Raw genomic sequence first — 22,808 nt, 5'->3', positions numbered from 1 at the left:
CATCATCAGTGATGTCATAAATCCCACAACATGTTGCAGCCATGGTGCATCGTCTCCAGAGTCTCCACCCTGTGTGTGTGTGTGTGTGTGTGTGTGTGTGTGTGTGTGTGTGTGTGTGTGTGTGTGTGTGAATGTTTTCTCCACAGAGTTGAGCAGCAAAGGGAAGAGGTTCCCAGTGGTCAGTCTGTCCAGGAGCATCAAACAGACCTGGACTCCATATGTATGGTGTGTAAATGAACAACACTTTTTACTTCAGCTACAAAGAAAATCCAAATCGGACATTCTGCTCATTATAGTCTCCATGCTGCAATCTGTATACTTTTTTTTTGACAATGAATCAAAATACATTGTACTTTATAAATGCATTCTAAAATCATCAAGGATTACACAAAAAAGTCACAGACTTATTTGCATTGCTGTCGGTCCGTGTACCTTGCGTCCAAAGCTGTTTTAAACTGAAACCAAAATAGGGGGGGGGGGGGGATGGGCGGAGAAAAAAACAGAAATACTACGGATTCTTCGTTTAACTCATTGAGTGCCAGCCACTTTTGGAGAACGGACGCTCCCAGTGCCAGAGTTTTCAGAGCGTTTTCAGTGATTTCTCGAGGCCCACAGAATATTGTGTGATATTACTATGTAAACACCGAACGCGCACAAAGAACAAGCTGGCTCTATTGTATCATCAGCAAAAAAAAGTTTATTGATACCATTTTCCGTTCTTTAGTTATGAGCCGGAGAAGATAGGTCGTTTTGAGCAAATACAGGCGTTTCAAATTATTAGCTGAGATATTCCGCCTTTTGTGAAATGAAGCATCTCAAGCACATTCACTGACTCTGAAGATAATATTTTCTGATGTAGTGACGTGGTGTAGTTGTGTGATGCCCTGCGTGCCCCACCCCCCTCTCCCCCCCTCAGCTGCAAACTCCTCCCCACACTAACAGCCTAACACGCACCCAGTCTATTTTCGGAGCCTCCGTTTTTGTGCGCCGGCTCCCAGCGCGACACGGAAGAGCCAAACCGGACTGCTGAGAATGCTTTGGCCCTTCGGCGTCGGGTGCTGCTTTTCTGGCAGCTAATCGTGTGGAGAAACTATACAGACAGACAGACAGAGACAGAGGGGCTCAGTTGTGGGCGCGGATTGACTGCTGTTCGCAGCCAACGTCAGCTGCAGACAGAGCAATCTATATGGCTCTGGCTGCAGCATGCATCGGTTTCTCTTTGATCACGGCTTTTTCCTGCTGTTTTCCGGACCTTTCTCTAATCTGGAGAGCACTGTCGCCACCTAATGAGTCCGTAAAATAGGTTATACACCTTCAATAGCTCCCATATTTGTACAGGAGATGCCTGAGGCTTTGATCCACGTCCCACCGTCAAAAAACGCATTTGACGTCGATCGACGTCCTTGGCACTCTACGTCACTATTTACTTTGACGTCGATCGACGTCCTTGGCACTCAATGAGTTAACAACAAAAACGAACAAACAGAAAAACAGCGTAGTTTTTCCGTTTGTTTCGTATCAGAAAACTAAATAACGGTCTGAATTTTGGTTTTTGCAAATTGATTTATGCATTTTTCATTTGTGAGTTGAAGAATGAACAAAGGCAGACAGATGGGTTGGTGTACCTTCAAAATAAAAGACGGGACCTTGCTCGTAAACACTGTGGATCAGGGTTCTTCTGTCGCAGGCGTGTTCATCCAGAGCTGCCGTGAAACATTAAACTTGTCTACTGCCGTGGGATACTTCCACGGACCATGAAACATTAAACTTGTCTACTGCCGTGGGATACTTCCACGGACCATGAAACATTAAACTTGTCTACTGCCGTGGGATACTTCCACGGACCATGAAACATTAAACTTGTCTACTGCCGTGGGATACTTCCACGGACCATGAAACATTAAACTTGTCTACTGCCGTGGGATACTTCCACGGACCATGAAACATTAAACTTGTCTACTGCCGTGGGATACTTCCACGGAGGATTGCAACTATTCATAGCACCACAGCCTCCTCTACACGATGTGCATGGTGGCAGGTTACGTGCCTTTTGTGCGTAAATGCTGTGGCAGTGGCTTTCCTGAGTCTAGGATATTCTATGTATGATATATTGAGGCTTTATCTGGGAGCCCTGTTGGTATTCTCCACTGAAGTGTAGGCTACTTGCACTATATGTAGGCTACTTACAGGTCCAGTATTGATTCAGACTTGGGCAGGCCCAGAAGATTATGCATCAGTGTTCCTATGCCAACCTAACATCTTGGACAGAACTGGGAATACTGAGGCTTTATTCTGTTCAGCCTGTCAGTAGTATAGTATATTCTATGTCTGAGATACTGAGGCTTTATCCTGTGCAGCCTGTCAGGAGTACAGTATATTCTATGTATGAGATACTGTACTGAGGCTTTATCCTGTTCAGCCTGTCAGGAGTATAGTATATTCTATGTACTTGATACTGAGGCTTTATCCTGTGCAGCCTGTCAGGAGTATAGTATATTCTATGTATGAGATACTGAGGCTTCATCATGTGCAGCCTGTCATGAGTATTAGTATATTCTATGTATGAGATACTGAGGCTTTATTCTGTGCAGCCTGTCAGTAGTATAGTATATTCTATGTATGAGATACTGAGGCTTTATCCTGTGCAGCCTGTCAGGAGTACAGTATATTCTATGTATGAGATACTGAGGCTTTATCCTGTGCAGCCTGTCAGGAGTACAGTATATTATATGTATGAGATACTGAGGCTTTCTCCTGTGCAGCCTGTCAGGAGTATAGTATATTCTATGTATGAGATACTGAGGCTTTATCCTGTGCAGCCTGTCAGGAGTACAGTATATTATATGTATGAGATACTGAGGCTTTATCCTGTGCAGCCTGTCAGGAGTATAGTATATTCTATGTATGAGATACTGAGGCTTTCTCCTGTGCAGCCTGTCAGGAGTACAGTATATTATATGTATGAGATACTGAGGCTTTATCCTGTGCAGCCTGTCAGGAGTATAGTATATTCTATGTATGAGATACTGAGGCTTTATCCTGTGCAGCCTGTCAGGAGTACAGTATATTATATGTATGAGATACTGAGGCTTTCTCCTGTGCAGCCTGTCAGGAGTACAGTATATTCTATGTATGAGATACTGAGGCTTTATCCTGTGCAGCCTGTCAGGAGTACAGTATATTATATGTATGAGATACTGAGGCTTTCTCCTGTGCAGCCTGTCAGGAGTATAGTATATTATATGTATGAGATACTGAGGCTTTATCCTGTGCAGCCTGTCAGGAGTATAGTATATTCTATGTATGAGATACTGAGGCTTTCTCCTGTGCAGCCTGTCAGGAGTATAGTATATTCTATGTATGAGATACTGAGGCTTTATCCTGTGCAGCCTGTCAGGAGTATAGTATATTCTATGTATGAGATACTGAGGCTTTATCCTGTGCAGCCTGTCAGGAGTATAGTATATTATATGTATGAGATACTGAGGCTTTATCCTGTGCAGCCTGTCAGGAGTATAGGATATTCCAGTGGCGGCTGGTGGTGATATTGGGTGGAGGGGCTAAACAATGATAACCATCAATAGCTCAAGTCAAGTCAAGTCAAGTTTATTTATATAGCCCTAATTCACAAGCATGTCTCAGAGGGCTTCACAGAAAGTATGTCTGGCTAATTCTAGCTGACACAACAGTAACAAGAATATACAGAATAAAGATAACATTTGAACAATTGATAATATATAAAATATAGGAATATGCAATAATAGGGGTATAGGAGGTGGGGAAGGAGCAAGAGGAGAGAGCAGGAGAGGGGAAGGGAGGGGAGGTGTGGGGGAGAAGAGAGCAGGGGGAGGGAGGAGGTGGGGAGAGAATGAGCAATATAGACGGAGGAGAGGGGGGAGGTGGGGAGAAGATAGGAGTGTGGAGGAGGAGAGAAGGTCATGCTGCAGCAACAGCAGGATCCGAGATACCAAATTACAGCAACGAACGACACTAAGTACAAGAATTGCCTGATCCAAAACTTTCTGTATCACTCTCTCTCTCTCACACACACACACACACACACACACACACACACACACACACACACACACACACACACACACACACACACACACACACACACACACACACACACACCATTTGACTATTTTGCTCTGTACACATTAGCACATGCCATTTTAACAAAAAGAAGATACAGTATGCAAGAACGGTGTGATGTAGGCTACATGATAGAACAGACTACATGCAAAACCAACACATTCCCACAGATTTCAGTCCCAGTCTTTAGCAGACCACAATTGCTCTCCCTCTCTCTCTCTCTCCCTCCCATCCGCAATGCCGATAGCCCACAAGCAGAGTAAAGCTTGTATTATGCTCACCCTGCCGTGAAGGGCGCGGGGGTGGAGCGAGGGCCGGGCGCGTCAAATGACGTAAATTTGTTGGGCGTGATTGGGCGCTACCTCCGTCTGGCGCTCGCCTTGTGCATGATTTTTTTTCTAACAGCGCAAGCAGCGCATGGCTTCTCTCCAAACATGTCCGCTTTCAAGCCACTGAGCCCTGAACACTGAGCTGTGTTTTCGCCACATTTCTTGACCCATGTGGTAGGCTATAAACTTTGATTTGCAACTGTTCGTTTTTAGTCATTTCACCAAGTAAATGTGTTGTGTTGAGAGCATTATTGAGAGAGCACAGAGGCTATCAGGGCTGAGAATTAAAACGGCTTTCAGTAAAAACAAGTTTGGTGATTCCTTCATGTGCTGATGTGGGGTCATTTGAGAGTGAAAGCGCACTCAGTACAGCACATAATAGCGTTTCATTGCGACTTTTCCACGCACTGTTCTCACTATTTACCATTGTACATGCTGATCACTGTCTGAGTATAATGGCATCTGCCCCAGCGCGAGGTCTGCACGGTGACTCACGGAGACTCGCGGGGCCACACCCCCACGGAGCTTGGTCGAGTATAATTCAGCCTTAAGACTGAGCGAAGCAGCGTGCAGCATGTCGGTGGACCGGCTGGAGCTAACCTCTCCCAGCCCCCACGTCTAAACCTAACCTAAACCCTCTTACTCCCCATTTATCTAGAGGTGGAAATGGGCGTCTTTGAGATTGATAGTAGTGATCGATTCCAGGATGTGCGCTGTGTGCAGCGTCTCATAAGGCAAAACCTTTATGCATGTATCCAGATGCCAGAGATCTAAGACGGCGCAAAGCCCACCACCTTTTTAGGAAGCAGGAAATGAAGGGTCTGTCTGTAACTCAAGTGAGCTCCTATCACCTAGCTACCTAACTAGATACTTGACTAATTAGGTAACTCGAGTCATTTTAATATAGGTGGATGAAAAATAATTCGTTTCAGACGTCCTCATGCTTGAAGGTAGCATTGCACGCGACAGGTCACACTGGTGCTGTTTCCATTGAATATACAAGATGTTTTCTGACCAAGATTGATCAAGTTGAATCCCAAAAGCATTTGGCAATAAATTTGTATAAAACGGCATGGCTGGGGGCTGTTTTCTCTAACGTTATACTACTTTTATAATCCAGAAAGGTCGAGGTTTCACAGGCTACCGTGAACACCTTTAATTTGAAGGCGAAAAAGGGAAATGGTACATATGAACTGATAGAATTGACAGACCAGTGTCAATTCAATCTACGAATACACCATTTCCCCTTTCCGCCTTCAAATTAAAAGCGTAAAACCCAGCGAATGAAAATATTACAAACGCTTAATGGGAAGTAATGACAGCTTATCATTTAATAAAGCACATTTAAAACGAACTCCACTTACACTTGAAGGTTTGCAATGGTGCTATCCTCCTGGCTGTGTAGTCCTGCTTTGGGGCGGGCGGAGCGAGTTCTCGAATGTTAGTTATATTTAGCAACCTAAGTAGTGGCTGCTGTCCAGAACACCGTCAGGTAAGATGCTTCCTACTATTGTTCAAAAGTGACTTTCCTGACACTGTACAAACATCTGACTACACTAAATTTAAGTAAGGGCTGACGTTATTGACTATCCTAGAATAAAAACCAAAAGAAAGTGAAATATGTTCGTTATTTAGCCAACATTGTTTCACTTTTTTCTGATGCGGTCAGCTTTGTGGGCGTCGCCATTAGGGGCTCGTTTGGGCTTGCTTTGTTCTTCTTCGTCGGTTGTAAGGGTCGCAAGGTATCATGGGATACCCTAACCCACCAAAGTGTGCATGGTATGGTTCCTCAAAAATTATCCATAACCAGGTACCTAGAAAGGTTGCAAATTCAGTGAACTTATGTATCAAACTGGTTTCAGACAGCCTAATTACAACTTATTACCTAGAAATGCCACCTATAAAGCTCGTTCACTTGAGAATCAGACAGGCCCGTATTGAATGGAAGCCAGCGTGCTGTTTTCTGTGACTTACTGACAATTCTGTCCTTTTGCCACCGCAGGGCAACTGAACGCGCATTGCACATACTCTCAAGCAACCTACTCAGAGAGTCAGACATTCTCCACGGCACAACACTTATGTTGTTAAACTACCTGCTGATCATTTCAGGGGATATTTCCTTGTGGCTGACAATAGCCGAAGCTATGTCACAGGCACTTTGGGAGTGAGTAGACAGGGCAGCATCACTTTTTTGGAAATTTAGCTTGCCACATCCTCCCCACATAACCAAGATACACCATGCCATACCGGCACTGTCCGCTCAGTTTACAGTGAGCTACAGTCGTGAAGTTAGTAATTATTCCCATAGAATGGAGGCTAATGGTACAGCTGTTAAAAGTCTGCCAAAACACACATCTCACGGTGCCAAAATACATTTTGTGCTTTGGGTACTCACCACACGATAAAATATTAATCCAAAATGCACATCATTGGTATTTTTGGAAGAAAAAGAGGTAGCCGGCACTACTTTCCAAACATGGCCGCCGACCTCTTTTCCTTCCATAAAGACTGTCTGTTGGTTAGGGTTAGGGTTGGATGGTTGGTTGTGTGTTCACTGTGTAGGCTTACATGCATGCAGTGTTGTTGGTTTTGTGTAGGAGTGTCGACTGCTGTCATGCATTGTGCATCCCGTCGGCGGTCCCTTGTCATATTCCGCTGAAGTGCAAGAGTGGAAATCGTTAGGGTTGTACTACAACCCGGGTTTTACAAGTGAGAACGAGAGCTCTCACTCTAGTGCCTAGTTAGCTGCATACGCAGCCCTATGGAAGACTGTCATTTTGCTCCGAAAAATTACTTTTCATTAAAACCGACCACCCACCTGTAGGTGGCGTGGTGCCTCCCTGGGGCTGACGTGGTTCCACGTGACTACGTCACGTCCTGTCAGCCCCGGGACCGCCACTCATTCTTCCAGCCAGCTGAGATCCGACGCAACCAACGACGCATCGACGCAGCAAGGCTGGGTAGTGAGAGCACTCGTTCTCACTCGTAAAACCCGGGTTGTAGTACAACCCTAACGTTTTACTTCGTTTCGAACTCAAGCTCTCACTCTAGTGCCAAATTCAACCGCCCTTGCTGCCGGGAGCACCCCACAGGGCGACCCGAAAGGCATCGGTGAACCACGGCTGTATGGCAATGTTCATGCCTGACCGTCTGACATATTAGAGTGGCAACGATACTACTTCCTTGCCACCGACAGTACCGCGTGCGCGAACCGCGAACCGGACACGTCGAGACTGTAGTACCTAACAAACGTGTGATGAGAGGACCATGAGGCCGCGGCACACATGTCCTCCACCTAAACACCACGCAACAACGCAGAGGATGTCGCAACACCCCGCGTAGAATGTGCCCTGATACCCTCCGGGGGTATCTCACCCACGGCAGAGTATGCCAAAGCGATTGCCTCCACTATCCAGTGTGACAAGCGATCCTTGGAAAGGGGCCCACCCTGGGCCTTCTGCCCAAAGCAGACCAACAACTGGTCTGTAGTGCGTAATGAACGCGTCCTGGCCACGTAGGCCGAGAGCGCCCTTACGGGGCACAGCATGTGCAAGCGTCTCTCCTCACCCGAACTGAACGGCGGGGGACAGGATGCTGATAAGTCTATGACCATAGACCTAAAGCTGGCATTAATATTCTTAGGTTGGTAAGCCGGGTTAGGTCGCAACGTAACCCTGCGCCCATCATTCCCAAAACCATACAGGCCTGCTGCACCGAGAGGGCAATCAGGTCACCAACTCTCTTTCCTGACGACAAGGCCAGCAGCAGCACGGTCCTTAAAGACAGAACCTTTAAATCCGCGGAGTCCAAGAGCTCAAACGGATGACCCGTTAGCCCGTCCAGCACCGTAACCAGGTCCGATTTGGGAAAAACGCACGCGACGGCGGGCGCAGTTTACGCGCCCCCTTCATGAAGCGCCAGACCAAAGGGCACGCCCCCACGGGGCTCCCTTCAATTCCCATGTGGCAAGCAGAAATCGCGGCTACGTACACCTTAAGCGTCTGCGGGGACTGACCCGCGTCAAGCAGGCTCTGAAGGAAACAGAGAACTGGTTGCACAATGCAGTTCACTGGATCCACGCCCTTGTACGTGTACTGAGTGCGGGTCGAAGCAGCCCTAGCACTCTGCATAGTGCATACCACATTATCGGGCAAGCCCTGGGCTAGCAACTGGTCCCGTTCAGGATCCAGACTGCTAGCTTCCACCTGCCTGGGGAGGGGTGGAACACCTCCCCCTCCGCCCGGGATAGGAGATCGGCCCGTACCGGCAACGCCCAGGGCGGATCTTGCGCCAGGGAGACCAGGTCCGCAAACCATGTCTGCCTGGGCCAAAACGGACTAAAACGAGCCGGAGGCGCTGTTCCCTCACCCTGTCCAACACCTGACGGATCAGGGGGGTCGGGGGAAACGCATAGAGCCCCTCCCTCGGACACGCGTGCGCTAGCGCGTCGTGACCTAACGGGGGCTGTCCTCCTGGATCGAGAACCACAGTGGGCAGTGTGTCGCGCGCCGCAATGCGAAGAGATCGACGCGGGCACGACCAAACCTGGCCCAAACCTGTTCCATCACCCGAGGGTGGAGGCACCACTCCGTATAACGGGGATTGCCTTGAGACAGCAGGTCGGCCCCGTAATTCAGACGTCCCGGCAGATAGACCGCTGACACTGAAAGGAGACGGGGATACGCCCACAGGTGAATCCCCGCTATGGTTCAGCACCCCCGACCGCACACCGCCCTGTTTGTTCAGGTGGCCGATCGCTGCCATATTGTCCGAGCGAATCAGAACATGGTGCCCATGTGTGAGCCGCTGGAAGTGTTACCTCCGCAGGCTGGGGGGACTGCGGAGGCAACGTTCTCTTTCGAGTCTGGCCGCACGCGGACTTGTCCGGCAGTGCGATCCCCAGGAGAGCTCCCAACCAACAATGGGCCCACGGCGCCATTGATGGTGGGCTTGTCCTGAAGCAGAGCCAGGCGAATCGCCTTCAGCTCTAGCACGTTTATGTGGCGAAGCTCCTGAGCCTCCCACCGGCCGTTCGCCGAAAAATGCCCGCAAATCGCACCCGACCCCCAGAAGGAGGCGTCGGTGCGAAACACCATCCTGAGCAGGACAGGGCCCAACCGAGTACCTCTCGAGAGGTAACGGGGGTCCGCCCATATGGCCAGCGCCTGCCGGGCCTGACCTGTCAGAGGAACCCTGCGATGACGGTCCCCGGCCGGGTCCAGGCGAAGCCTGAGGAACCAGATTTGGACTACGGGCGCATGTGTAGCCTCCCCAGTGGGAGCACATGCAGTGCTGAGGCCATCAGGCCCAACATCACTGTGCACTGATGCACTGACACCGAGGGCACAGACCTAACGTCCTTGGCTTGCTGTCCGCACCGTGTGAGCCTGTCGCTCTGTCGAAAGGCTCGCAGGGAGTCTAGCTCAAGCCCCAGGTAGGTCGCCGCCTGCGCTGGGACGAGGCAACTCTTCTGCCAGCTCACCAAAAACCCTAAGGTTTGCCGGTGATCGGTCACCACCTTGGTATGTTCCGTGACCCTCGAGTCGGCCATCTCTATGAGAGCGTCGTCGAGATATAGGAAGACGCGGATCCCCCTCGCGTGGAGGGGAGCCAAGGCTGTCTCCACGCACACCGTGAAGGTTCGCGGGCTTAAAGACATGCCGGATGGCAAGACACAGAACTCGTAAGCCTTCCCCAGGAAGGAGAACCTCAGGTATTTCCTGTGTCTCCTGACCACGTGGACATGGAAGAACGCATCTTTCAGATCCACGGAAGTAAAGAAATCCCCCTGTCTCAACGCGTTGAACAGGCGGGGAAGAGAGCACTCGGAACGGGAACTTTCTCAGCGCCTCGTTGAGACGCTGAAGGTCCAATTCTGGACGCATGGAGCCGTCCTTCTTGGGCACGACAAGTACCTGTGGTAGAACCCAAGCGCACCTCTGCCTTGGGAACCGAGCGAATCGCCCCTTTGGTGAGGAACGAATAACCTCCTTGTGGAGTATGTCCATGGACTCCCCCTCGGCCGTATCGGGGGTCCCGTCGAACGTGGGTGGGGGCCTGGCAACTGTAGAGCGTATCCCTTCTGGAGGGCGCGCCGTTTAATGGGGACGGGGAACATAGATGCTCCCAGGCATCGAGCCTGTTGGCTTACAAAGATGGTCTCTTGTGGCCAAGGAGCGGAACCCGTCCTGAGTATATTGTTGGGCACCAGGACCTGATCCGGTACCCTGATGGGGGGGCAGGACGTGAGAGGCTACGCCCCCCTGCCGCATGGTCAGTTCCGTAGAAACTGTGCATGCTGGGGGAGAATTTCTTACGCAAGCTCCGCCTACTGACACGCCCCGTGGGTGCGTTGTATCGAAGTAACCCCCCCGCGGTGCGACTTTCGCAGGCTGGGGGGGGGGACTGCGGAGGTAACGTTCTCTTTCGAGTCCGGCCGCACGCTGACTTGTCCAGCAGTGCGGTCCCCAGGAGAGCTCCCGACCAGCAATGGGCCCACGGCGCCATTGATGGTGGGCTTGTCCTAGGAGCCTCTAGCCGAGGCCAGGCCATAGCCATGGACCAACGGCGAGCCTTGATGACGGGTATGAGACCCTGGGGGAGCTCCCGACCGAACTCGGGCCTTGGGCACCGAGGACGGTGGGCCTAAAGCTACAAGCCGCAGGCTGGAACTGAGCCCAGCCTTGGTGAGCCAACCGGTGAGCTTGACCTGAGCGCTGCCAACCGAGGCCAGGCCGTGGCCATGGACCAAGGTGCGCTGTGCCCCCTGTCAGGCTCCCTGCACTTGCAGGGGACGCCCCAACAAAGGGAATGCGACCCATGGAGAGCTCCCAACCACCCCGGGCCCTGGGCACCAAGGCCGGTGGGCTTGTCCTTAGAGCTACAAGCCAAAGGCTGGCACTGAGCCCAGACCTTGGCGAGCTGTAACCCCTGCTGGACGCGTAGCGCCAGCAAGGGGCGGTACGTCTATTGTAGCGGAGGTAGCTCGCGCCCAATGTAATTAGCACACAGATACTAACTGCACGGGTGCACGCCAGCTATCTGCAACAATACTATCGTTCTGTGCTAAACAGTACTAATGCTATCTGCACGTATGCAAGCTAGCTTTCACACTCTTTTGAGAGCGTCCGCTCTCAAGAGCTTTAGCTGCAGCCCTGGGCATCGCCCCACGAACTGTTCCCTTGGAGGGCTCGCTCGTGAAGATAGCCCAGCAGCTGCAAGACCGAGGGTTCAAAGCGCCTGTGCAGCGTTCTCATGCCCAAGGCAGAACACGCACTTATCGTGCCGGTTCATACTCGGCCAATGTAGTTTTACACACGGCCCATCCCCTCGCTCTTTCCCTGCTCAGTAGCAAGAGAAAGCAGGAAGCTAATCACTAAATAGCAAGCTCCCGCAGGCCGCACCCTGTTAGCGGGAGTACCGTTTAAGCAAGCTAGCAAACTAGCAAGAAGCACAGGCTAGACAGTAAGCAACCCGGAGGCTAGCGAACGTGCGCGTGCAACGGTAACGTAAGCGGCAATAGCCCAGCCCGAAGGGAAGGCAACAATACCCACAACCTGTTAACCCGAGAGAACAGGCGTGAACAAGCCACTAGCTAAGCTAGCGTAAGCACTAAGAGACAAGCGTGCGCTAACACAAGCCTGCGCACAAGCCGGTGCAGCAAGTCTCTACCCTGAGTAACACGGGGAAGCGAGCGTGACCGCAAGCTGAAAGCCAGTGGCCCGCGAAGCTAGTCAATCTCAGAAGAAACTCCTCAGAGGGAGTTACAATCTAGTAGATGCTATTTGCACGAGGCAAGCAACACTTAGCAGACAAGCAAGCTGGCTAAGATGGCGTAAGTACTGAGAGAAGCGGCCAACACACTCGTGTGGAGCGAGCTCACCTAGCTAGCGTATTCGCTCAGCTAATATCTCAGAGTGCCCCCTTCGGGGACGGCGCCAGTAATAGCTACACTACAAGCAGTATGTAGGTCCCAGCAACGCCTGTGCAGCATGCTCATTCCCTAGGCAGTTGCACACATTCATTTCATTGTGCCGGTCGTAACCGGCCAGCGTAGCCTCACAGCTAACACAGCACCTAGCTGTCCCCCCTCTCTCTGCTAACAGGAATTAATGGGGGTTATACCGTGTAAGCTAACTAACAGTAGTGCAACGGTAAGATAGCTGGAGTGCTACACAACGCTAGATGCTGGCTGCACTCTAGGGAGCAAGCTAGCTATCTAGCTAACTGGAGAGCATGGCTTCTAGCTACTACTCTCGCTTAACGTTACTCCAGCCGGAGTAACGTGCACGCCCTACACAGAGGTAGCTGGCGCCTAAAGTACTTAGCACACAGACACTAACTGCACAGGTGCACGCTAGCTATCTGCCACAATACTGGGTGCGTTACCCTGTCTGGGGACGCAGCCTGCTAATTACCCTTTTGTCCTGTGCTACACAGTACCAATGCTTAATCGCACGTATGCAACTTTCAGTTTTGAGCGCGGACCTCAGTCAGCTCTCAAGCCGATACACGCTACCCCAGCCGGGGAAACGTTTTACATAAGCTACACGGCGGTAGCTATTACAGGTGTTAACTGTAAGAAAGACACTCTTAGCTTTTAGATGACTTGATCCGACGCTGCTGGTGAAGAGAACAGGTTCGGGTCCCCGAAGCCTGCTTTACCTCGTCCACGCAAACCTCTCAAGGTGGGCAAGTTTAGACGGAACAAGCCTTATTTCTACAGCTACTGAGAGCGCTAACTTTGAGCTAACAGAGCTTTAGACAATACGTCCTCTCACTGGCTGGAAGAAACGATGAGTGGCGGTCCCGGGGCTGACAGGACGTGACGTAGTCACGTGGAACCACGTCAGCCCCAGGGAGGCACCACGCCACCTACGGGTGGGTGGTCGGTTTTAATGAAAAGTAATTTTTTGGAGCAAAATGACAGTCTTCCATAGGGCTGCGTACGCAGCGAACTAGGCACTAGAGTGAGAGCTTGAGTTCGAAATGAAGTAAAACAAGTGTTGAAAGTGTTAAAAACAAGTGTTGAAAGCAGAGTTGAATAGAGATAAGAAAATTTGATAGGCTAAATCTGGATCTGGTTGGTTGTAGACAGCATGAAGTATCATCAATCAGCCTTTCAAAGCGTTCACAATTTAATTTGCTGAAAATTCTGCCTTTTTATTTTTTTTATTTTTTTACAGCCCCTTTCTGACACTTTACAGTAGATAAAGTTGGTTCTTGAAGTTGACTATTTCCTGTGATTTTATCAGGGAGCAACGATGGCGACGGATAAAGAGAAGCTCTTGGAAACACTGGAGGATTTGAAAGAGGAAGAGTTTGAGAAGTTCAAGTGGTTCCTGCAGCAGGCTGACAGCCTGGAAGGTTTCCCAAAAATCCCAATATGCCGACTGGAGAAGGCAAACAGGCTGGACACAGTGGATGAGATGGAGCAGACCTACAGCGAAAACATGCTGGTGGTGACCGAGAAGGTTTTAATGAAGATCAACAGGAAGGATCTAATGCAGAGTTAAGTCATGGGAAGATTAAAAAAGGGGACATTTGAAAAAAGAACTTATCTAAACTTATGTCTTATATAAAGTGCAGGCTGTCATTGTATCTACTTTTGTTGACCTACATCCAGACAATATGTGAAGAGAGACAGGCAGCCTTGTGAGAGTATGTGTTCATTGTATTGTGTTTGTGTTTATGTAATTTCTTTGGATTTTAATAGACAGTGGGTCCACAATAAAATAAGGACTTTCCGCACGATTAATAGACAGTGGGTGAATTCTCACTTGAGTCACCTTGTGCATGTTGCATCGTCACTTTATCCATAATCCCAGTAAAGAAAGTCATCAAGGGTATCAGAAAATCTAATTATATCAAGCAGCCATAGAACAGAATGATTAAAGGCAATTATCAGGAAAAGCACAAACATAATACTATTTCACCAGCGATAAATCTGACAATTGGAATATTTGTGATTTTGAAATATGAATTGATGGATTTCAGACAGTAACAATTTAGAGATAGAAAATAGGCAGAGATAAAAAATATATTTTTCAAATGAAAGCCTTTGGGCCCTATCTTCACAAAAGCGGTAATTTAGCATTTGCGCTTGTTTAACGCTGCGTGCAATGCAAATTGGGGGTTGGCACAAGCGCATGCCTGTTATAATTGTACTGGGCATAGGCGTGCCACATGCCAAAGCAGGCGTTTCAGCAATAAAATGTGGGGATAGATGGCATTATCCTATCGTCAGCAGCGCGCAATTACTTTGCGCTAAGAGCTTTGAAAAGCACCACTTACGCACTAAATACCTCGCTGCGCTGGAGCGCACCATAATCTCCGTGCTGCGAAATGCAGTACAAAGTAAAATTCCTTTTGGATATGTCATTAAGCACAGCCTTGCCACGCCAGGACATCAAATTCTACTGCTAAAATTGGGTATTAGTAGATCATTCAGTGAGGCAATCAACTATAACTCACTGAGAAACTTTTATCAGATCGCAAAGAGGGAATTAATTGAGAAGACTTGTTGGACAATGCAAATAGGCTATTTACCTTCATAAACCGGAGGATCGTTGGCACCACAGACGATCTGTCAATAAGCTCTCTCCATCTCTCTCTGTCCTCAGCACGAGTACACTCTATTACGCATTGAGAGAATTACAGCATATTGCATGCCTCGCGCAAACAGCGATCGCGAGACGGTAATCTGATTGGTTTTGATTGACGGAATGCCCAGCATTGGCTGGCCACACCTGTGAATAATTCTGGTACTTAAGACCGCCCAAATCCCATTTGTGCAGGCATTTTGGGGGCGCAGATGATTTTGGCATGGCTCTAATTTGCACCTGCGGCACGTGCCGTGAATGTTTCCGCATCCCTGCCGAGAATTGCATCCCCAACATATTTCAGGGCTGTTTTAACTTAGAAATCAGGGAGGTCACATTTACCTAGACAATTACTGTATATCACTTTTAAACAGTTACATTTCTGTATAAATCATTACAATATGCTCCCGTGAGGTGGGGATGCTGCCGGGCGGGGGTGCAAAACTTGGCATAACACCTGGACAAATTTGCAAAGCGGACTGTTATCTTGCCTGCCTTAAGGCACACGCAAACGGGATATCACCTGTACCAAGATAGGGCCCTATATGTTGTAATCCTTCAGAAGCAAAGTAGCCTGATATAAGCTGCTTTTAGCCTGATCCTCACTCAAATCAGCTCATTTTTCATTCCCTGTCTCTTCAGAGGAACACTTTGTGGATGAACATCGGGTTGAGCTGATCCAGAGAGTGACCATGCTCACACCGATCTTGGATAAACTCCTGAAGGAGAACGTTGTCACGCAAGAAGGCTACAACAATGTAATATCGAAACCTACCACTCAGGAGCAGATGAGGGAACTCTATAAGTCACTGGATGCTAGTGGGAATAGAGGCAAATATACCTTCTATGATATCCTTAAGACAGAGGAGAAGTTTCTTGCAGAGGACCTTGAGAAATTGAAGAATCAAGAAAATGGTAAGTTAGACAGTGATTAACAGAAGAACATCTAAGAGCACGGGGACACTTAATTGTGTGGAAGACATGGGGGAAAATAGATGTCACTAGAAAGTGAAATGGAATTATTTCTATTTGAATTTGAATTGCTCAATTTGAATAGTTGCATTAAAAACTTGATTCTCACTTTAGTCACGTTGTATATCGTCGCTGTCGTTCCAGGACCTCGAATTTCCAAAACAGCAACTTTTCAGAAAGTATAAAAAAACCTGTTTGCTCTTAAAATACTGAACCAAACGTCGTCAAAGTTGGCACATGTCTTAATTATAGTTAGTTTCCCGCTGAATGTGTCATTACTTTATTAATATCTTACCTGGATAAGCTCAAATGATGTTTATATTATCAGTCCGACTTGGAAGCACTTTCTCCCGGCCAGTCAAGCGGGAGAGAGTCGCATGCTCATGCACGAGCCCCAAGCTCCAGGCCGCGGGGGCGCGCGCAGGAGCAACAGCATTGCCCCTCGCCTCTCATGTCCGAGGCGGGGGCTTTCGCATGGGGTGAGAAATAGTCTGACATAACGTAGCGTTAACGTTACTTTATTCTCGTCAGAAAACACAGCAGATTTGCAGACATGCAGATTTGCATGTTAAAACAAGTTTGCAGCCTGAATAACTGGAAAACATTTGATTGATATATTAACGTCAGAGGAAGCCAGGATTAGTCAAAATGATATGAGATATACACAGCACGTCTGCCGTGTGACTTTTCCGGGTTTATTGTCCTGCGTGGGGGGGTACAGACGGAGGTAGGGGACGAATTTCGAGGTTTGACTGACAGATTGAGGGCGAATGGCGTTACGAGATTTACTCACAAGATCGTTTTAATGCTTTTCCATTGGTTGCATTTGTTAAAAACCACACAGAGACGTGAAGGGTGACCAATGGCACTGATTTATGACAAAAAGTAAAAAAGTGAAAAAAGGCACATTCGAGGTCCTGGCACAACAGCGACGATATGTTGCATCGTTACTTTATCCATAATCCCAGTAAAGAAGGTACTCAGGGGTATCAGGGCTTTTATAAAATCATTACCAATGTGTGTATTGTCTGAAAAGATTCCCCCCCAAGTAGTTTATATACATACCAACATAACAAACAGCAGCAAGAGAAGTGCAGCTAGCTGCTTGGTTAACATATACATTTTACTGCAACCAGAGCTTCATGGGAATTAGCAGTGTGGAATCTGATTGTTGCATGAAAGTCCTGGTTGAGTTAGGGTTAGGTAGGCGCTGTCGTCTCACAGCTAGAAGTTCCTGGGTTCGATTCCCACCTGGGACGCTGTGAGCGCTGAAGGAATGCGTGCCCGTCCGCTTGTCCTCGAGTGCCCACTGCCCGGGTGGGGTCGTCAAATGGGCCTTTGTTTGTGGAGTTTGCATGTTCTCCCCGTGCCCCCTGGGGGTTTCCTTCATATAGGAACTCCTCACCAAAACATGCAATATCCTGGTCGCTGAAGCGGTGCCTCCTCTGGGTGCCTGTTATATATATATATATATATATATATATATATATATATATATATATATATAGAAAGTCCTGGTTGAGTAATAATAACTAATAACTATAATAAATAATAACTCAACAACATCTACCTTATACCTTACACCACCAGTCAGGACCTGCTTGTCCACCAAGCAGTAATGAGCTGAATAGAGTCCATTGAGTTGTGAATGTGTAAATTGTCAGGAAATAATCGCATTACTCTTCACTTGCCTCTCATTGATTTACTCTGTTGTTTATTCATTTAGAAACGTCTCGAGAGTGCAAACGTCAACACAAATGTAATATGAAGGAGAAGTGTCAGTATTTGTTTGAGGGCATTGCTAAAGCAGGACACCCAACACTTGTGAATCAGAACTACACAGAGCTTGACATGATAGAGGGAGAGACTGGAGAGGTCAATGCTGAACATGAGATCAGACGGATTGAAGCCGCATCCAAAAGCCAGAAACCAGAAACACCAATTAAATGTCAAGACATTTTTAAACCCTTACCTGGAAGAGATAAACTAACCAAAACAGTGATGACACAGGGAGTGGCTGGCATTGGGAAAACACTCTTAACAAAGAAGTTTACTCTGGACTGGGCTGAAGACAAAGCCAACCAGGATATAGAGTTCACATTTCCATTCACTTTCCGAGAGCTGAACCTGCAGAAAGATAGAGTGTGCAGCTTGGTGCAACTTATTCATCGCTTCTTTCCTGACACCAAAGAAGCAGGAATCTGCAGGTTTGACAAGTTTAACGTTGCGTTAATCTTTGATGGTCTGGATGAGTGTCGACTTCCTCTAGACTTCCAGAACAATGAGATCCTGACTGATGTTACAGAGTCAGCATCACTGGACGTGCTGCTGACAAACCTCATCAGGGGAAAACTGCTTCCCAAAGCTCGCATATGGATGACCACCCGACCTGCAGCAGCCTATCAGATCCCTTCTGAGTACATTGATGTGGTGACAGAGGTGAGAGGCTTCAATGACCTACAAAAGGATGAGTACTTCAGGAAGAGATTCAGAGATGAGGAGCAGGCCAACAGAATCATCTTCCACATCAAGACTTCACGAACCCTCCACATCATGTGCCACATCCCAGTCTTCTGCCACATGATTGCTAATGTTCTGGAGTCTGTGTTGAACACCAGTGAGAGAGAAGACCTGCCCAAGACCCTGACTGAGATGTACATCCACTTCCTGGTGATTCAGACCAAACGGCAGAACGTCAAGTTTCATGGGACAGCTGAGAAAGATTCACACTGGACGCCAGAGAATAAGGAGATGATTCTCTCTCTGGGAAAACTGGCTTTTGAGCAGCTGGAGAAAGGCAACTTGATCTTCTATGAAGAAGACCTCAAAGAGTGTGGCTTTGATATCACAGCAGCCTCACAGTACTCAGGAGTGTTCACACAGATCTTTAAAGAGGAGCGTGGTGGGTGGGGGGACAAGGTGTTCTGCTTTGTCCATCTGAGCCTTCAGGAGTTTCTGGCTGCTGTTCATGTGATCATCTCATTCATCAACTCTGGTGTTAATCTGCTATCAGAACCACAATCAAAATCCTCGTGGTCTCTGAAGTTAGGAGTTAAATCTAAACCAAATGTCTACCAGAGTGCTGTGGACAAGGCCTTACAGAGTCCAAATGGACACCTGGACTTGTTCCTGCGCTTCCTCCTGGGTCTTTCACTGAAGAGCAATCAGACTCTCCTACGAGGCCTGCTGACACAGAGAGGAAGTAGCTCACAGACCAATCAGAAAACAGTCCAGTACATCAAGGAGAAGATAAAGAAGAATCTGTCTCCAGAGAGAAGCATCAATCTGTTCCATTGTCTGAATGAGCTGAATGACCATTCTCTAGTGGAGGAGATCCAACAGTCCCTGACATCAGGAACTCTCTCAACAGACAAACTCTCCCCTGCTCATTGGTCGGCTCTGGTCTTCATCTTACTGTCATCAGAAGAAAAGTTAGATGTGTTTGACCTGAAGAAATACTCTGCTTCAGAGGCGGCTCTTCTGAGGCTGCTGCCAGTGATCAAAGCATCCAATACAGCTGTGTAAGTGCTTAGAAAACTGGATAGATTCAATATAGTACACCTCATTCATGGATAATATGAACAAAATTCAATGCCCTTGTTTCTATTACTAATGGCCCACCTAGAAGAGCCTCAGGGGCTCACTGACTCACTCACTAACTCCCCATTATTGAAACATGCATGGGTGTTGGCCATAGGCATAGGAATGTGCTAGAGAGCTGGGATTTGAGGGGTGGGTTGGATTAGTGGATAGGGGGTATGGGTGATGTTTGGGCGGGTGGAGGGGTCATAGGGATATAAAGGTGCAAGAGTCAGGATTCGAGCAGTGGGTACGTAGGCGTCAATTTGGTATGGCAAGGTTGGCTTCTAGACACATTTTAGAGGGAAGGAGAGGAGAGGAGAAGTGAACTATGAACAAGAACTACTTCATTTAAAGCTGTGTGACTGTGAACTGAACTTTGGGCTAGCTTTGATGTGAACTTGCACAACAGTGGAGAGCAGTCTGGGTCCAACCTAACTAGGTTTTCTTGGTCTTGTTCTCCTTCAGGCTGAGTGACTGTAATCTGTCAGAGAGAAGCTGTGAAGCTCTGGCCTCAGTTCTCAGCTGCCAGTCCTCTAGTCTGAGAGAGCTGGACCTGAGTAACAATGACCTGCAAGATTCAGGAATGAAGTTGCTCTGTGCTGGACTGGAGAGCCCACACTGTAGACTGGAGACTCTCGGGTAAGATCCATTCACTTTTTCTTTTTTCTTTTCCCCCTTTTTTCAGTTGAATTGACACATTACTCCAAACTAAGGTCTGTGCTGACCTGAACTGCATTGGATTTTCTCTCCTTACATATTTTTCGACACTAGAACTCCCGGAATTCAAGAACTACTACAACTCCCATACATTATTTCCATATAATTTCAATAATCATATACAATCTAAGAATAACTGGATCTGTAATGTTCGGATAGGTAATAATAAATATCAGGAAACACAAATGTAAATTCTAAGAACAGAACCAGCTATAATTACAGATTCAAATTTGAATTAGATCAATATTTTTTCAATTTCTTTGGAAAATAAAAACTATTTAATTAATCCTTCTAACAATAACTCATGAAGGCATAACTAATGTGCATTTCAATTCACAGCAAAAACATTTTTGGACACATGAAATGAATACACCCCAAAATGGCCAAAACCATCAATCTGACGGGCAAAGGAAAATATTTGCTAAACTGTTGGAAGGGAGAGAGAGAGTAGTCTCGCTTGCCAAACTACCGGTATCTCCCTAGAGATAGAGGTGAGTGTATAGAAAGTGTATTGGAGAGGGGTAGAGAAAGAGAGAGAGACCTGAAAAATAAAGAGACCTGTACCATCCATATAGGTGCATAGCCTATAGCAGAATCCTGCTGATGTGGCCACTGTCCATAATGGGTTTTATTTGTTCTTAGCTTTGTAATACCCTGAAAAATAGAAAGAATAATTGTTAGGCAACAGTGACGCAGAATTTCAGAAGCGGGGAAAAGTAGCAACCACTAAAATTATAGTCTCTACAGCGTCTATTACAACATCTGGCCTTCCTGTTCAAAACGTAGGCCTACATGTTACCTCTACTGGATCTGGCCATCTTGGATTTCTTGGTCAAAATTATGTCGTAACGTCAAACTGATGTCAGAATCCTTGTGGTAAATTCTCATGAAAAAGTGTGTTCATACATGATTATAGGTGCTCTGGTACAAAATCTTTCACTTTTCAAGTCTGTGTCAGCGGCCATCTTGAATTTCTGGGTCAAAATGATGTCATATCATCAAACGTATGTCAGCATTTGAATCGTTGTGGTAAAATTACATGGAAAAGTGTATTCATACATGATTCTAGGTGCTCTGGTTCAAAAGTTCATTTTTCAACTCGGTGCCACTGGCCATCTTGGATTTTAGGGTCAAAAAGTATGTTGTAACATTAAACTGATGTTGGAATCTGAATATTTGCGGTCAAATTGCATGGAAAAGTGTATCCATACATGATTGTAGGTGCTCTGTTTCAAAAGTTAATTTTTCAATTTGGCCATCTTGGATTTGGCCCTGTGGCAATAAAGCCCTGGATTCTTGGAAGGGACACAGGAGCTACTGTTTCCTAAAAGGTCCATAGTAGTCAAATCAATCATCAAAGCATGTTAACCAGAGAACGGTCAATATAGACCCTACTAAGGCAAGCAGTCAATATGACTGCTATGGGAGTTCTACGTAGAAATACTGATAAAATGACAATGTTAGAATAAAATATAAACACATTTAGGAAAGTCAGGGTCCTATAGTTACATGGGTTTTAATGTCAACAAAGTTATTGCATTGCAAAATTTTAAAGCAGTCAAAATGACTGCCTTGGGAGTCCGAGTTCTAATGTTAAACACGTTTTGTAACTCCTGTGATTACTTTCCATGGCGATATTTCACTATTTCCTCTCCTTATATTATCAGTTGATCAAACATAGAATACCAGAATTTACTTATAAGATTTGCTCAGAAACTGAGTGGAAAAATCTCAAACTGAACCAACTGAAGCTACAGAGCTGATCATTGGGTCAACTTGCATTTGAAACAGATGCTGTCGCTAGAATTTGACTGCATGGTGCAACTATTTTACAGCTGTGTACATAAAGATATCGAACATATCCTTGCTTTGGTGTGTGTGTGTGTGTGTGTGTGTAGGCTGTCAGCCTGTATGGTCTCAGAGGACGGCTGTGCTTCTCTTGCCTCAGCTCTGAGCTCCAACCCCTCCCATCTGAGAGAGCTGGACCTGAGCTACAATCATCCAGGAGCATCAGGAGAGCGGCTCTCTGCTGGACTGGAGGATCCACACTGGAGACTGGACTCTCTCAGGTATGGAGAAGCAATGTCTGCTAGAAGGCTAAGAGGCACACACAATCTCTGTCACACTGACTACGTTTATTGTACATGCACACAATATTCTGGTTTTTGTCCTTATTCCATAAAGCACAATATTCTGACTAAGCTGTTTAGATGGCTAATGAAAATTAATAATCCACTAATATTCCTGTTTACATTCTTATACTAATACTGTAGCATAGCCTACTAATCTCCCTCCCTGATGTGTCTGCACACGGACGGGAGAGATCCAGATACAAACAGGAGAGTTTCTCTGTTGAGTTCATCTGTAATCCTGATGACACACACCATTTACAAAAAACCCATTTAGTTAAACCATCCAGCTGACTACCTAACGTTAGTTGTTGTCTTTTTTCCTATTCTTACCACCATCATTTGGTCCATTTCAGGAACTGCTGACTTTTTTTTATTAC

The sequence above is a fragment of the Poromitra crassiceps genome, assembly GCF_964638095.1.
Source record: "Poromitra crassiceps genome assembly, chromosome: 7".
Lineage (NCBI taxonomy): Eukaryota > Metazoa > Chordata > Actinopteri > Beryciformes > Melamphaidae > Poromitra > Poromitra crassiceps.
This window is presented reverse-complemented; position numbering follows the sequence as displayed.